Consider the following 16936-nt stretch of genomic DNA (forward strand, 5'->3'; position numbering starts at 1 on the left):
GTATCGCAGCCATAATATTAAGTAAATACACGTTTTCTTCTGGGAAGATATTTTCTTTTTTTCTTCGGCAATGACGGTTTTTGTTGTTTTTTATTTAATAAAATAACATACGGTCATAAATTGCGTATCATTTACCTCAACTACATGGATGACTTTGTTGGAACTTGTCCAGTCTTCAGTTCAAGATATATTTAAGCAGGTTTAAAATACAGTATGTATTTAAACGAGGTGAATAATCCTTGAGGCATTTTGAAAATGGTGTTTAAGAAAAGTCTGTTCACAGTATATTTTGGTATCTTCCCCCCATCCCACAGTTGAGTATAATGTCTTCAGTGATGCACTCAGGCTGTCATAAATGTTAAACTCAGCAGGTACGTATAGAGTATGGATAAAGTACCCTCTGGGAGGTCTGGGAGCCAAGGCTGCATTTCCCCATGTTCCTGGGCACCTCCTGGGCTCTGCTGAGTTCCTGGAGCAGCATCCTTTGAGCTGTGGCATCCAGGCACCCTCATGCTCTCCACAGTGCCCTCTTCATACATGCATCTCCCCTTCCCCATCCTCTGCCCTGGCCTTCCCGCTTCTCTCCTCCCTTCCCTCCAAGGCCACTGCCTTGAGAGGGCCAGAGTCATTACACCATTCCCAAGCCAGCTGGCAAGCTGTTTCATACAGCTGATATTTCCTAGCAGAAGGGCTCTGATGCCTTAAAGCGTGTTGGGTTTTTTTGGGGTTTGTTTTTTGTTTTTTGTTTTTTTTTTAATCAGCTGAGCAGTATAAAGAAGCCTTTATAGAGAAGAGAAGAACTGAGACTACACTTCTGGAGTTGAATGGATATAAATGTAATGTAATGCAGTACGCATCCCATAGATGCAACTGCTGAATTTTGGCACAGTAGCCTCTGTCTCTTACAATTCCCTGAAGACGCTGATTTTGTTGCTTCCTGCTCAGTACAACGGGTGCCCCAGAAACCTTCCTGAGCCATCAGAGGAAGATTTTGCAAGACTGGCGGGAAGTTTAAGGGATGTTCAAAGCACACATTATAGACTTCAAACAAAGCTGTGCAGATAATTTAGGCTGCAGGACTGTAATTAGATAGAGGAAAATGTATGCTGTGATAAACCCAGCTGCTGTTCTCCTAGCATGTGATTGATACAGTGGGCACAAGGCCAGGACCAGAAAAGGTCAAAGCCATGGTTAAAATGCCGCCTTCCAAAATGTATCAGATCTGATGTGCTTCCTCAGGATGGTGAAATGCTGGTTCAGATTCTCCTCTAACCTCATTCAAGGAGGCCAGGGAAGATCTGTCCCAAACAGGTTGTTTGCTGCCCTGGCAAAACCTAGTTGGAGACTTTCCAAGACTGTTGCTGACTACAAGCTGTGCAAAATGTGGGTAAGCAGAAGAGATCCTGACAAGATGACCCATTTGCACCAGCATAAATTCTGCATATTTTAACAAAAGGAGCCTTCTGTGGTGGCTAATATTATTGCATGGATCTTGATCAATGGCACTTCTAAAGCTTGGATCTTGCAACTCTTTCATGACCTTTGTGACATAACAAGGAGACCTCCAAAAAAATGGGGTACATCCAATAATTAAGACATTGTATAATCTACACTGTTGTAAAGAACAGGCAAAAACTCCATCCTGGCAGGATTTTGGTGTAAAAGAAATGTAAAAGTCACAGTGAGAGACATTCAGTTTGAAGATCTTATTTCTCCAGTCAGATTTACAATTGTTGCCAGGTCGCAGTAAAATAGATTGAAAAGAAAAGCTTGACATTTAGCATCAGAACTGTAAATGAAGCAGTCATGCTCTCTTCTTATCTCTGACATAGGCTTGCCTTGGCAAACTTCACATGTCATCTCGTGTGTTGATGTCTTAATTTTGCCATGTGGAAAATGGTGATATCTATTCTATTTCCTGAAGGGGCATGCGGGATGCATGTTTAGCAGCTGATAAATGTAAAATTTATATTTGGAAAAAATACACATTTAATTGTATAAAAATTCTGTGATAAATCAGTTAATTAAAAAATCTGATTGCCAGGAAGGCAGGGGCTGAGTGAGACCTGCAGGCCTGTAGGTCAGTGGTGAAATGTGATGGCAGGACTTTATTTCTGGTCTAAAACTTTTTTTTTTCCTCTTCTCTCATGGTCTCATTTTTTTTAAAAAACAAAATTATATCTTAGGGTTTTGAAATAGCATCAAAGGCAGAGCTGGAATGCTTATAAATAGCTGTATCTTTTCTTGAAGGTGTGGTGTCCAAGTCTATTTCAGGTTTTGAGGTAGGGAAGCGCTACAGGCCACGAGCTGTGGATGCCGCACGGGCCTGGCTCCCTGGCAAGGCCTGTATTTACCCAACTCGCTTGCTCACGTACCCAGACCCTGCATCCCCATGGCCACCTGCCTTGCTGTTTCGCCCCGGTGGTAGCCTGTGCTACCTGCCCCGGGGAACGCCGATCTATGTGCTGGCTTGTCCTGCTGCCTGACACCTTTGCCATCCACCATTTGCCTCCCCAAACCCTCCCCTCCTTCCTCTCCTCACACCTCGCTCCCATTGGGCCCTCCCTTTCCCCTGGCTTTAGACATATGGGCAGAGTAAAATTCCCTCTCGCATGTCTCCTTAGGAAAGACCTAAATAATATGTCCCCTCCCTCTGTGGGGGTCTGAAGGCTCCATAACCACATGCCCGAGCACTGCCACCAGCGGGGCCGCCACCTCCATGGCCGGCACACTGTCTCTGTGCCACACGCGAGCTTGTGGTGAGCTGCGAGCAGAGGGGAGACGTTGTGTCAGACAGCAGGGCAAAGCCTCTCCTTTGAAGAAGAGCACTGGAGAGCCGTGGATGTTGATTTGCAGAAGGGCCTCGGACCTTCCCCGTAGCCTGGGGGAAGGCGGCTCCCTGGGGATGGATCAAGAAGAGCGGCGAGATGGCATCTCGCAGCGTGGCGGCACAGGGGATGGGCTGCTGGGAGTAAAACCCAGCGCTTCTTGGCTCAGAGTTCATGGAATGAACTGTAACCACCAGCCTATAAATGAGAACATCCAAACAAACAAACAGAAATAAGACCAAACGCAAAAAGAAAAAAATAAAAATCCAGGATGGTGCTGCTTTGACTCTGGGCCCTGTCGTCTTCTAGGACTGATGAAGCGACTGGGTGGTTCTTCAGATTCCTGTGGTCTGAACACACACCCTAGTCATCACTGAGATGAGCTCGGAAAAAACCAGTAATGAAAGAGGGCTCTGATTTATTTCCTGATAAAATAACCTTTGCTCTCAAAGGCTAACATTTCAGCTCCAGCTTGCAGAGAATGATCTTTTATTTCCATCCATCAAAGCCTACATCGTGCTGGATATCCAGAGAGTATTCTTCACACACAGCCGTGTGTTGGCCAATGAAGGAAAATTACTACCTATAATTTTTTTTTACTCTGAGGGAGGAGAAAAAGGAGGGGGGTGAAGTCTGTATTAAAGACTGGAATAATTACTATCCATTGCAATTCTGTGACTAAAGTATGAGGAAAATTGCTTAAAAGTACTGTGCAAGCCAAAGTTTTTCTTTGCAGTGTAAATAATCTCTGCATTTTTTGTGGCATTTGATCTGAATCATCATCCAAATAATTCTTGTTTATTTTCACCCAGGTAGACATCTTGAAGGAGTATTCAGGAGCTTTCTGCTCTGCCAGTCTGTTAGATTTATACCAATACATCATGGTTTTGCCCATTACAGTTGCCATTTTGGCGTGAGGTAAGAGCCTGCAATCTTGACTGAGACTGACAAGAGTAAAAGTTAAGATTTCCAATCCACATGGACAATTTCACACCACATTGTGCTGCAAATGGGGAACAGTCAGCATAAGTGAGTTAAAAGGAAGACAGACATTTATTTACAATCAAAATGTTACCTGAGCTTGATACATGAAGAGCCAGAGGCACCTGGTCTGTAGAGGAGCTGGTTGAAATAATGTGTTGTTTTCCATAAAAGAGAGCCTGATTCAGCTGATTTTTCCAAAAGTATAACTTTTTTTTATGTCAGTGGGCTGTACTTGAGTAGACCAGAGTGGAGGGCCTTGCAATGTTCATATGATCACCAGAACTACCAGGGCTGAGCAGTGATCCCCAATGCACGATGGATTTGGGTTCATGCATCCGAATGCCTTGGTAGTCCCTATGTGTGAGAGAAATGGCTGGGAGCGCTGGCTCAAATGTTAGTCCAGAGTAATGCCAGGGTTTTCCCTGGTTTGTGATAGTGGATTTGGGGGGGGTTTGGAGCCTTCTGAGAAGGCACTTCTCAGAGAGCTCTGTTTTGTGAGTCCTGAGTCTTTGGTGGGTTGGCAGAGCCTCTCTGCCATGTGGGTTTGCTGGTGTTTACAAAGCTCTATGAAGAGGCGGTATTGCAGGAAGAAGCTTGTGTGGGTGTAAGCAGCAAGGGACTGTTTTTCTGTGAATAGAGTATGTCCATGGGTGCATGCGCTCTATGCCATTCAGCATGTGGGAACAAATGTTTCTACATACAGAGATCAGCACACAGAAGTAAAAGGCAGGACGAGTGCTGAGGCCATGACCCAAAGTCTCTGGAAGTCAGTAGGGACTTCCTTTTTTTGCTAGGACCTGAGCTCTGCTCTTACCTGGGAGAGCTCGTGCTATCACAAACTCAGAGGAGGTTGAAAAAGGATGGGATGAGGGGAAGAGAAAACACCTTTGTGCAGATGAGTGGAGTGATGCTGCTGTAAGTCAACAGTAGGGACTGACTCCCAGCACTGCAGAAAGCACAAACTTATTTCCTTTAAGCTAAAAAGCGTAACATTTCATAGTGGGCAAGTATTACAGAAACGCTTCCCATGAGGACCAGCCACTAAAAAGAGAGGTGAGCAGAGTTACCTTGCAAATGGTGTAATAGGACTAAAGATCAGCCTCCTGTGTGGGTGCCTCCAGCAACAGCCAATGGGAGTTTTAAGGGCTGAATATCCTCACTGCAGTCAGTTAAGGCTTTGACAAGGCAAGTTAATGTTGGTTTTATTATGAGACGATATAATAACGGAATGGGCCATCCAGCCGTGAGCATATCTACCTTGGCTACAGGGAAACATTCATGGCCCAGAACAGGAGGTAGGGAAAAAAATGCAGAATAGCAGTAAAGAGCCTTAATTCTCTCATTTTCAAGCTCTGGTGTTAAGGACCTACAGGATTATTCCCCAATTCTCAGCTAACCAGTCCTTCCAGCTCTTGCTGTAAGCAGTTTTCACATAGCCTGACTTTCCCTCTAAGTGTACCCTTCATTCACAAGGACCCCATAAAAAGTATTAAGCAAAGATTAAACATTATAAGCATATAACCAGCTCATAAAATGAGTTTTAAATGCTAAGCAAGAAAGGGTGAACTTGCCTAAGGGGGCTGCTCAGAGCTCCATTGGCTCAGGGAAACTTGTTCCTCGAGAGACATATTTATCACTATAGTTTATTTGTATTACAAGAGGCACCACTGGAGACTGGGGACTTCACTGTGTGAACTGCAGCTCAGACATCCAGTAGGAATCAATTCCCCCTGAATATTTTGTATCAAAACTGGTAGGAGAGGCCTAGGCCAATAATAAGGGAAGGTTTTCTGTCCCCATTTCATGACTGGGAAACTGGGGATCTGCAGGATGAAGGGCTTTGCCCAGTGCATGGTGGTGGTCATGTCAAAGTAAAGGAGCTCCGCCCAACCCTACAGCATGTCCCACTCCAGGTCCTTAGCAGGATCAGCCTCCGACCTGCCCTTGCAGGTGATCATTACGAGGCCTGAGCCCTCTGCACCATTCCCACCTCATGCCTTCCTATGACAGGCCCCTTTTATGGGGCTTAAGATCAAGTGGAGACAAGGTAGAATAACTCTCCTGTAATATATTCTCCCTTCACAAGTGCAGCTGATGACCTAGCCATTAGCTGGAGAAGCAAAACCACTTTGTTGTTCATGTGACTTAGCCAGAAAAGAGAAGAGACCACAAAGAGGCTACAGGGAGAAGATGAATTTTTACATGGATGATTTGAGACCAAGGATGGTGGGAAAAAAAATCCAAAATGGAGATAGACCTATGTTTATAGTCCTTAATAACTGACTCGATTTTTCAGTCCTGACAAATATGTGAGAGCTTTCCCAGAATAATTTACTTTACACCCAACTCCTCAACAAATAGCCTTTTTGTCTGTACAGTTCGCAACCAAAGAAGCATTGAAAATTGCATGTGTCAAAACAAGAGTTAAATTTTGCATTAAATTCCAAGCCTTTCCTTTCCTCTAGGCTAGCTAACATTTCCTATCGTCATCTAACCAGAGTTTGTTTTCATGTCTCATTTTCTTTTTCTATTGATGTATTAGTCTGGTAGGCTGAGTTTTCTCAGAGGGTGGACTTTTGTGCAAGTTTCATTAAAAATATTTCACAATACCTCTCTAAAATGTGATCTGTGCTTTTGTGCTGATTGAAAATGGTACAGCAGCTTGTTAAAGCATATTCTTTTATATTTCATCAAAACAGATATGTTTTAAATGGAAATAGCAACTATTATGTGTCTCTGTAGAGATTAAAGTGAGGTTTTTCAAACTGTCAATACAGTTGCTTTGAGCTTGGTTCTCTTGTCATATGTACCTCAGTAAATAAGGAGAAATTCTGAAATCAGTGGAATTATTCCACTGAAAAACTTCAATGCATGATCTAGCGAGGGTCCTTTTTTTTATTATGTATCAGTCAGGCTGTCTGAGCTGTCCCAGAGCTGCCCGTTAGTAGCATATATTTAACTAGAATATTAATGAAGGGAAAAGTCTAAGTATTGCGGTTAATGTATTTCTTTAAAATTCACAATAGGAAACAACATGTTTCACATTACCACTTACCTCCTCTAAGGCAAGAGTTGTTCCAATGGGTAGACTGTGTGAGAAATTATGTTACATACCACCACGGAGCCTCATGTATCTCTAAGCAATCTGAAATTCTTTAAATCTGCAAATCAAAATGCTGCTGTGTATTATAACAAGCTGTGCTGTGCCGTACCATCTCCTCTCAAGTCACAGAAAGAGATGAATAATTCACTAGGGTGTTTTTTAATTTCTAAAATAAATACTTTAGTGCTGTTCATTTTAATAGATATTGCAGAAGGCGACTGTTGTTTCGGAATCCAAATGTTCTTATCATTGCATCAGGGTAAATACTTTGCACTTTTTGTCTCCTTGATTTGTGTTGTTTGGTTTTGGTTTCTGAAGCTGCCCAGAATCTTGAGATTTGTTACGCTTGTCTGCTGCCATGTTGCCTCAAGCACTCATCTTTTCCTTTCCGTTGGATAAGTGAACTTGGGCCTGCTCAATACATGTATGGGAAATCTCCAAAAACATGTGCAGTAGGAAATGGTGGCATATATTCAGGTCCTGACTCTCCTCTCCTTGATTCAGCCTGGAACTGGAGGCCTCTTGTAATGAAAATTTCCACTGCTGGACTTTTCTCAGGAGGTGGATCGCTTATTCCAGCTTCTTGATTAACATTAATTATGGTGATTATGCTCCGCTTACCCAAAATTCTCCTGTATAGGTGCTTGTATAGGAAAGCTTGGCTTTCCTCTCTTTTACCAGGTATTAGAACAATCCGCAGGTGCAAACTTTTGCTAAACCAGGCTTAGAGGAGATGGGAAGTTCAAAGATGAGGCAAAGTCTCCTCTGTACATTTCTACTGGGTTATGTAGACAGCAGAGAACAAAGGCTTCAGGCTTATTATCGTTGTCCTGATCTCTTTACTGAGTAGATCTGGTTGGAAAACAGAATTTCTTTTCACAGGAAATTTGACTCTTTCAGATTTGTTTCTGTTGTCAATGAGAAAGTTAGTTCTCCATTTTCTCTCAAACCATTCATTAAGGGGGAAAAAAAAAAAAGAGGATAATTATGTTATTATGTTTTCATTATGGGAAATGTATTTTGGTAATATGGAAGTATTTTGTTTTCATATGCTGAAGATGTTTAGTTTTTTAGAAAAAAAGAAGGAGAGAGATTGACTTCTTTCTTTCTGATTTCTTTGGAGATTGCCTTGTTTGTCCAAAGGAAATTTTTTGATTGAAACAAAGCCCAATTTTCCAAAGAAAACTGTTATGTGGAAGCGTTTATTAATCCCAACTTGCTTTTGCTGTTGCTGAATGTTGCTCAAAATGTATCATGGCTGTCATGGCTCCAGTTTTCAGCCAATAAGTGAATCAATCTCTATACACCTACCTGGATGTGTGTATATATGTTGCATGTGTACATACATGTATGCACAGGACCAACTTCTGCCCTCAGCTATGTATGTAAATCCCAATGGAGATTTCCATCAGCATTGTGCACATATGAATGAAAGCAGAATTTGGCTTAGGATTTGTAATCAATATATAAGGTTTACTGAGTGATTTGAGATGCTTGGGGAAAGCTGCTACATAAATGTTAGTCATTATTATTTGTAATAATTACCTACAGCTGTACTATGGCAAACCTCCATATAAAAACAGCTAGCCCCTGACATATGGCTTCTGTGCTTCAGCTCCAGATTCCACCAAAGTGCACAATAAACTCTTTCTTTAAAAGCATGTGCCTAAAGGGAACATGTAAACTCTGGCACACGATAGCAGCCATAACGACGAGGAGAGAATTATGCCATCCTTATTAGCAGCAGCAATCTGACTCCCACAGAAAGGAATGGGTGTTGGATTGGACCCTATCATGTGAATGACATGCTCCTGAGATGCATTACAGCCATGGGCAATGTAGGCAGCAAATTAAATTCAGGTTGCAACTGGGTCAGGCTGAAGAACATTTTGTAACCATATTTTTCCAATGTGGCTGCAGATTAGCTGGATCCTTATTTTGGGCATGTCTTCATTCTCTTTGGTTTTACTAAATAATAATTACAAAAAAACCCCAAACAAAACAACAACCCCCCCCCCGCCAAGATCCGCCCAAGACAAATAAAACCTTCCAAGTGTCCGCTTACCTTTTCTAGCTTTTCCCATTTCTAACATGGCTACTACAGCCATTTAAAAGATGAAACACAGAAACTGTTGAGCAGCACACAATGCTGCTACTCAATAGTCTCAGGAGGAAGCGAGGAATATGGCATCTGACTGAAACTGCTTGGGAATTTAGGCAAACAGCCTGTAATTGCCAAATTGATTTTGGCCAGAAGACCAGGGCTAACACCCACAATAAGTATAAAGTGCCATGGGATCTTTAATGACCCCACTGCTTTGGACACAGTTTTACATTTGTTTAATGCACATTTTATGTTTGTGAATAATATACTCCATAAAGTATATACAGTCAGGAAATGCCAAACATTGCCAGTTTCCCAAAGGCAATTTCAGAGTTTGCAGAGAGCACTCTCAGGTCTCGATTCATGATCGTGTTAAACTTTGTGTATATGAGGTAATCCAATATTTTATTCATTAAAATGCACCATGCACCTAAGAGGAATTAAACAAATGCTTTACTATGCACTAAAGTTGTTCTTCCCCCTTCAGTGAGGATCGAGCAGGAATAGTTCATGGACCCCTGGACCTCGCACAGTGGGGGAGGCTGCGGACGCTGTCTCTGTCAGCTTCACAACAGCCCTCCGGATCTGCCGCCAGGTCCCTGCTGGCAAAGGCAGGGCAGAGAAGCCTGGAGAGGGCAGAGAAAAACTTGTGTAATGAGCTGCCGAGGACTCTGAAAACCCCTGGGGTCCTCTTCACCGCTGGGGAGAAGCTTTTATCCAAAGACAGTGGGTAGGGATCCTGCCTTGCCTTAGGATTTTGTGAGGCTGGTGGTAGCTGAAGGTAAAGTGAGGTGGTGGGTGCCACGCCGAGGGGGAGAGGCTCGTAGCTGTCACCCAACATAACGTAGCATTAGCTGATTGGTAACAGAATGGGGGAAACATCTGCATCTCTGAACTCAGAGGGGCATCTTCGACAGGCTGCTCAGCTTGGGGGTTAATCGTCACTGAGTAGCTATGATGAGAATTCAGGTTTTTCTCTGTCTTCAGGCCAGCTATAACAGCCTTTTGTGTTATACTGATGGTAATTTTGCTTGGGTGCAAACAGACCAAGATTTTCAAAAATAGATCACTAAACTTAGGCTCCAAGGAGTTTATATGTAGACACTTAACTCAGTGATCTGATTAAAAAAAAGCAATCTGAGTGCCCAAGGTCTCCCAAAGTTGTCAGATCCATAGCCAGGCAAACACAGAAAGCTATAATCAAGTCTCTGCAATTATGTACATATTTGTAATTGTAAAGATTATGCTTCTATTCTGGTAATCACTGGGGTTTTAAACAGCCTTTTGTGTTTACTTTTTTTTTTTTTTTAAAGGAAAATGATGATGATGGTTTCCTGAAATCCAGATCAGGTCTCTTTGGGAAAGACCACGGTCTGGTTCACCTATAGCATCCTGATCTGTATCCTGCTCAGCACAATGCTGAACACCTGGAGTCAGCGTCAGAAGTAGACGCCTCTAAAGATCCAACCTCCTATCAATGCTGAGAGCTGCTCAGACAGTCTGCGCTCAGCAAATGGACCAGGTATGACTGCAAACACCACGTACCCGAGAATAAGGTTTTATGCTTCCATGTCATTTTTCATGCATGAATTCCAGCGCTTCTAAGAAAAATATTAGCAGCAAGGAAAGCCGTGCAATGTTTTTGAGACACAAGTGAGCATTACCCTGAGAGCCACCCTGGCATAGATAACTTGAATCCTCTCTTTAAGGTTTATCTCATAAAAATCTTTCTGAAGATTGGCAAATGAAAATGTCATCTTGTGGCCTGGATTAATGTAAGTAAAGTAGGGTCTCTTTTGTTTCCCCTCTGGGGCAGTACTGAGTCCAGGTTTTCCTTCTCAGTCCCCGTTGCTGGCACAGAGCAGCTCTAGACTTTGAACAGCATCGGTGGTTTTCAAGGATCGCAGACTTGCAATTACCTGCGGTGCACTTCTGACGGGGGTGTGCCACTTGGAAGACACCCGTCCCGCAGAGCCACACATCTGACCTTTCACCGAAGACTTTGTCATCTGATAACAACTGTATCCAAACCGACCTGATATGCGCAAACCTGTGTCATCCCTTCACGCTGCTGCTCTTTGCATCCAGTCCCTCCTCCTGCCCACCGTGCGCCGCGAGGGAAGGGAGCAGTGCCGGTGCCGCTGCGGCCAGCCGCTGGAGCGGCTTGCTGACGGAGGCTCGCTTCTCACGTTTCCTTTCTGAAGAGACCTTCTTGTGCTGGACTCAGTCTCTGCTTGGGACTCTGTGGCATGCAGCACAGAGGAGGTCAGGGTAGGTAATCTTAATAATTTATTTGGCCTAAAAATCTATTACTCTCCTCTGTTTCATTAGTCACAGCCCCAGGAGCGTTAAGACAGGGGTGTTGCCATGATGATGTCTCGTGTCGGGAGACTCATACCAGGATATGAAGGCCAAGACTGTCAATTTCCAAATTTGATATAAAGCAATTGAGTGTTTCTGTAAAAATGATCAAAGCAGGGATTGATCTGGTGTGGGTATTTCAAAAAGTGTATTATTTGAAGCAAACAGGCTGTGAGCACCCCTCACATGGTAGTGATGCTTGAAAGACATCATTCCCCTTTTTTAAATGTCAGCTCTCCAATATATCATTCAGCAGGAGATCCTCCTAATTAGTTTAGACTTTTCTCTCATGGGTCACACCCTTTATCACTTCCCACTCTGTATGACTTGACTTATGGAACACTTGGCTTCAGATGCAGTCTCAGTCCTGCTCTTTGCATGCTATTTGCACACAAATTACTTACATCCCTGTATTAGTCATTCTTCTGTTTCAGCGATACATTTTTTGTATGTTGTGAGTCTGAGGCAGAAGGAGTATGGTTTGACTATGTGAAATCACTCCCAGTGTGGGAATGAGTCCTAGCTCTTGATTAAAAAGTAACACTTCAACGCATGTAAAATAGCATGGCTCAAGTCAGCTCAGCCTGAACTGGTTTTGTTCCTCTGTGCAGCCCAGGCTCAATCTGAGCACGTTCGTTCTCTGAAGCATTGGAAATACAGGATGAAAAGGATGAAAAGGGACATTTGGTGTTTCTTGTGTCATCTGCATAAAAGTATCTCACGCGGAGGCATAACACCTGTGCCTCTCCAAGCCCGAAGGAATGCCTTAACCACTAGACTCAAGCACCAGTTTCCTAAACACAGCAATGTCAGCAGTGGAGATGGAAGACACCTTAGTTTGCTGGATGGGGTGTCTGCTGGGGAGGGGGTAAGGTGTGAGTTTGAAGATTTTTGGCTAGAGGGCTGGATGTGAACCCAGGTAAGCAAATGAGACAGCTACTGGGGAGAAAAAAAAAAAAAAAAAGATCACAGAATCACAGAATCACAGAATCACTAGGTTGGAAAGGACCTTTAAGATCATCAAGTCCAACCATTAATCCAGCACCATCATGTCCCCTAAACCATGTCCTGAAGCACCACATCCACACGTTTTTTGAACACTTCCAGAGATGGCGACTCCACCACCTCCCTGGGAAGCCTGTTCCAATGCCTGACCACCCTCTCAGTGAAGAAATTTTTCCTAATATCCAATCTAAACCTCCCCTGGCGCAACTTGAGGCCATTTCCTCTTGTCCTATCACTAGTTACTTGGGAGAAGAGACCAACACCCTCGTCGCCACAACCCCCTTTCAGGTAGTTGTAGAGAGCGATAAGGTCTCCTCTCAGCCTCCTCTTCTCCAGACTAAACAACCCCAGTTCCCTCAGCCGCTCCTCATAAGACTTGTGCTCCAGACCCCTCACCAGCTTCGTTGCCCTTCTCTGGACACGCTCCAGCACCTCAGCATCCTTCTTGTAGTGAGGGGCCCAAAACTGAACACAGGATTCAAGGTGCGGCCTCACCAGTGCCGAGTACAGGGGCACAATCACTTCCCTCTTCCTGCTGGCCACACTATTCCTGATACAGGCCAGGACGCTGTTGGCCTTTTTGGCCACCTGGGCACACTGCCGGCTCATGTTCAGCCGGCTGTCAACCAGCACCCCCAGGTCCCTTTCCGCCAGGCTGCTCTCCAGCAACTCCTCCCCAAGCCTGTAGCATTGCATGGGGTTGTTGTGGCCAAAGTGCAGGACCCTGCACTTGCCCTTATTAAACCTCATACAGTTGGCCTCTGCCCATCGATCCAACCTGTCCAGATCCCTCTGCAGAGCCCTCCTACCCTCCAGCAGATCAACACTCCCACTCAACTTGGTGTCATCTGCAAACTTACTGAGGGAGCACTCAATTCCCTCATCCAGATCATCAATAAAGATATTGAACAAGACCGGGCCCAGAACCGAGCCCTGGGGAACACCGCTTGTGACCGGCCGCCAGCCGGATTTAACGCCGTTCACCACAACTCTCTGGGCTCGGCCATCCAGCGAGTTCCTCACCCACCGAAGAGTAAACCCGTCTAAGCCACGAGCCGCCAGTTTCTCCAGGAGAATGCTGTGGGAGACGCTGTCAAAGGCTTTACTAAAGTCCAGGTAGACAACATCCACAGTCTTTCCCTCATCCACTAGGCGGGTCACCTGGTCATAGAAGGAGATCAGGTTGGTCAAGCAGGACCTGCCTTTCATGAACCCATGCTGGCTGGGCCTGATCCTTTGGTTGTCCTGCAGATGCCCTGTGAGCACTCTCAAGACCAACCGCTCCATGACCTTCCCTGGTACAGAGGTCAGGCTGACAGGCCTGTAGTTCCCAGGATCCTCCTTCCGGCCTTTCTTGTAGACGGGCGTCACATTGGCATGCTACATCTCTCCTTTTCCTCCTTCCACTTTGTTTTGGTGTAGTGCCAAAAACTACCGCATGCTATATCAAGCTCAGAAATACGGACAGAGCATTGTTATTAAAGTGGCCATCAGAAAGGACATAGTCCAGTATTAGGATCCTAGCTGGGGTTAGGAAAAAGAGGCATGCACACACAGAGACCCTGAGAAAGCAGGTCTTCTGAGCAAATACAAGATTTTTGATAGCCAGGGAACTCAACTGGCAGTGAAATGATTTGCATGGAGGACAGCAGGTATCACATCAGTGGAAGTAAGTGCCTGACTTGTATCGAGAGCCAAGGGACAACAGAGATGAGACTCGTGCCAAGTCCTACGCTACAGCCCCAGCATCTGGGCTTCTGTTTTTCTGGAGTCCTGTGGTACAGGGCTCATCCCAGCCCCTGCGTGTGGAGAAAAACTTGGGAATGTGAACAGAAAGTACCACACTTACAGTGCCATAAATCAACAGGCACATAAAAGGAATTACAAGTGCGGGGCTTTTCATATTGTGATTTTGGGGAGCCCTCACTGAAGATTTTTAAGCAGTCAGGCTGACAATACTCGTAACACTATGTAACAGAGACTGGAAATGGACCTTACGAAATCACTACTCTGAGATAGCTGTTCACCAGAAACAGCTGGAGATAATTCTTCATCTTTCACTGGAAACAGCTATTTCGGTTTAGGATCAGTGCGTGGAGGGGATGATGGCTCTGCAGCCCCTCCGTCATTCTTGTTTTTCATGGCTGACTGCAGAGCAGCAGTGAGTTCTCCACCGGCATCCAGGTGAAATTATAAGGAGGTAACCATGTCCAAAGGCTCGGCGGATCTCTGCGCTGCCTGCAATGCCAAGACTTGCCCGAGGCTCAGAGGTTTCGTCTCTGGGAAAAATTAGGAGGTCTTGACAAATAATTGTAACATGCTGTTACAGAGAATCACAGGAAGGAATGACAAAATCCCCAAATGATTGGGTATTCTGTTCCTTTGTAACATTTTGCTTTTATTAATGAAAATTGTGCGCACATATGTTATTCAGTGGCCAGTTTGCTGCATCCTATGCTTGATTCCCTTGTAACATACATGAGAATTAATACATTCTTCTGCTTTCACCTATTTTGTCTTCACCCGCAAAAACTTTCTGGAAACAGAGTCATTGAGCTATAGATAATATATATACATACTATATAATAATGTAAAAGATCATGCAAATTTGTCTTATGTTTCAACTGATGAGGGTCCCTATCATATGAGTTTACCTCCTGTTTTGGCTTCCAATGAATCCCATGATGCAGAGCAAAACTCAGCAGAAAGAATGAAGTTTTCCACCCCAGATGGTAAATTGGTCCAGTTTCACTTGAAACTTGGCTTCTTTGCAGATGTTGTTGCACTTGGCCTTGTAGATTATAATGAAATTTCAAACTAGGATTGTTTCACTATGTAAATTAAGTATTGGGCATATTCCATTCCTGGATGAAGTAGGACTTTCCAAGAAATTACTTCTCTTATCTCCAGGGGCTACTGTGATATTTGGATCTTAAAACATGGAGATTGTCTCTCTTGGGCTCTCACTCTTCTCACTGATGGCACTGAGGTAATACGGAAGGGAAGGATTGAAAACGGCCTGTCCCTGATACCATGTGGAGCGATACCTCCTGGACAGGAATGGGACACTGGATGGAAGGGCTGGTGCAAGAGCTGGTCTGGAAAGTGATGCGGTGGATAAAGGAAGGTGGAGATCCAAAACTTTTGGGAGTGAGGGTGGGAGGGGCAACTGGAATGCTGATGGAGGTGAGACAACTCCTGAAATGAATGAGAAGGAAGGTGGGGTGAGGGCAGCATAGGGCAAGAAGTGATCTGCATGCCCAGGAGAAGGTCTGGGGCAGCAGCAATGCGTGCTGCCCTTGCGTCCCAGCCCAGCTCTGCCCCAGGAGATACAAACTGGGAAGTGACTAGCAAAGGTGTGTTGAATGCTCACCGTGGTGGCAGGCCTGTGCACAGGGTGACAACACTGCCACCAGGCACCATCTGCTGAAGAGGCCAGGCCTATGTAGAAGCTCTCAGACTCCTCTGCTTGCACCCTTCATGGTGCTGCCTTTGGTTACAGCATCTCAGCTTGGGGCACCCACCGAAGGGCTACGCTGTTTAGGGCCAGTGTGGATTGGCTCTGCAGGTCAAAGCACACTGGGCTTTGACAAGCTGGCTGTAGTTTTTATACGTAATAATTTATACACAATAGTTACATAATAGCCTGGAGGAAACCTTGATCAGGGCCACACTTTTGTTTGCCGACAGGAATTTCGTCCCTGGCTTCAGTGTCAGAGATGATAGTAATTTTTTCTTGACTTTTGCATCAGCAATTCTATGTTTTGGGATAGGAAATTAGGTCTTGTTCTTCTTGGACAATGAGGAGCCAGAAGATGCCAAGATATTTCTAAGCCCCAGAAGTAGAGGCTATAGAAATGAATCAGAAGCCAAGCCAAAAGCTTCTCTTTTGGACAACTGCAGCTGCTCCTTTCCTCGAGCCTGAGCAGACACTTCTGAATAGGCTGTCCTGAGCACTTTCTGTTTCATCTGGCATATGGGGTCGAGATTTCGTACCAGAGTTGCACTGATTTTGTCCAAAGTTTTATTTTTTCTTTTGCCAAGATTAAGATCCACTCAGAGATTCTTATCCAGCCAGCCCTTCTGCAGGTGCCAGGACATGACTGGATGTTTTAAAGGCTTACTCTTTCTTATAAATGACATGCCGGCCAAGATCCATCGCTGCTCCGGAGAGGTCCAGAGGAACTCATAGCATCTTAGGAAAAAAGGGCTGGAAGGGATGTGAGGTGACTCAGTGCATCTCCTGCCTTGAGCCACTGTGGCTGTGCTGTCCACAAAGGGTGATGTTTTCAGAAGCACTGAAGTCCCATTTTCAGTCAGCAGTTCCCTTTGTTAGGCTGGAAGCAGATACTTGGGCAGGCTAATTGTCTTGAACAAATGTGTGTTCATCAGGTGTTGAGCCTACTGACATCTCTCTGCTTTTGGGGGATTTTTTTTGCAGCCATGTGCAGGACTCAAAATACCTTTTTTAAAATCAGAAATACACATTGCATCCTTTATATTTAGCTGTACGTCAGTTCTGTTTGAATAAGATACATCTACCTCAAAGCT

The sequence above is a fragment of the Phaethon aethereus genome (assembly GCF_964289735.1).
Source record: "Phaethon aethereus genome assembly, chromosome: 2".
Taxonomy (NCBI): Eukaryota; Metazoa; Chordata; class Aves; order Phaethontiformes; family Phaethontidae; genus Phaethon; species Phaethon aethereus.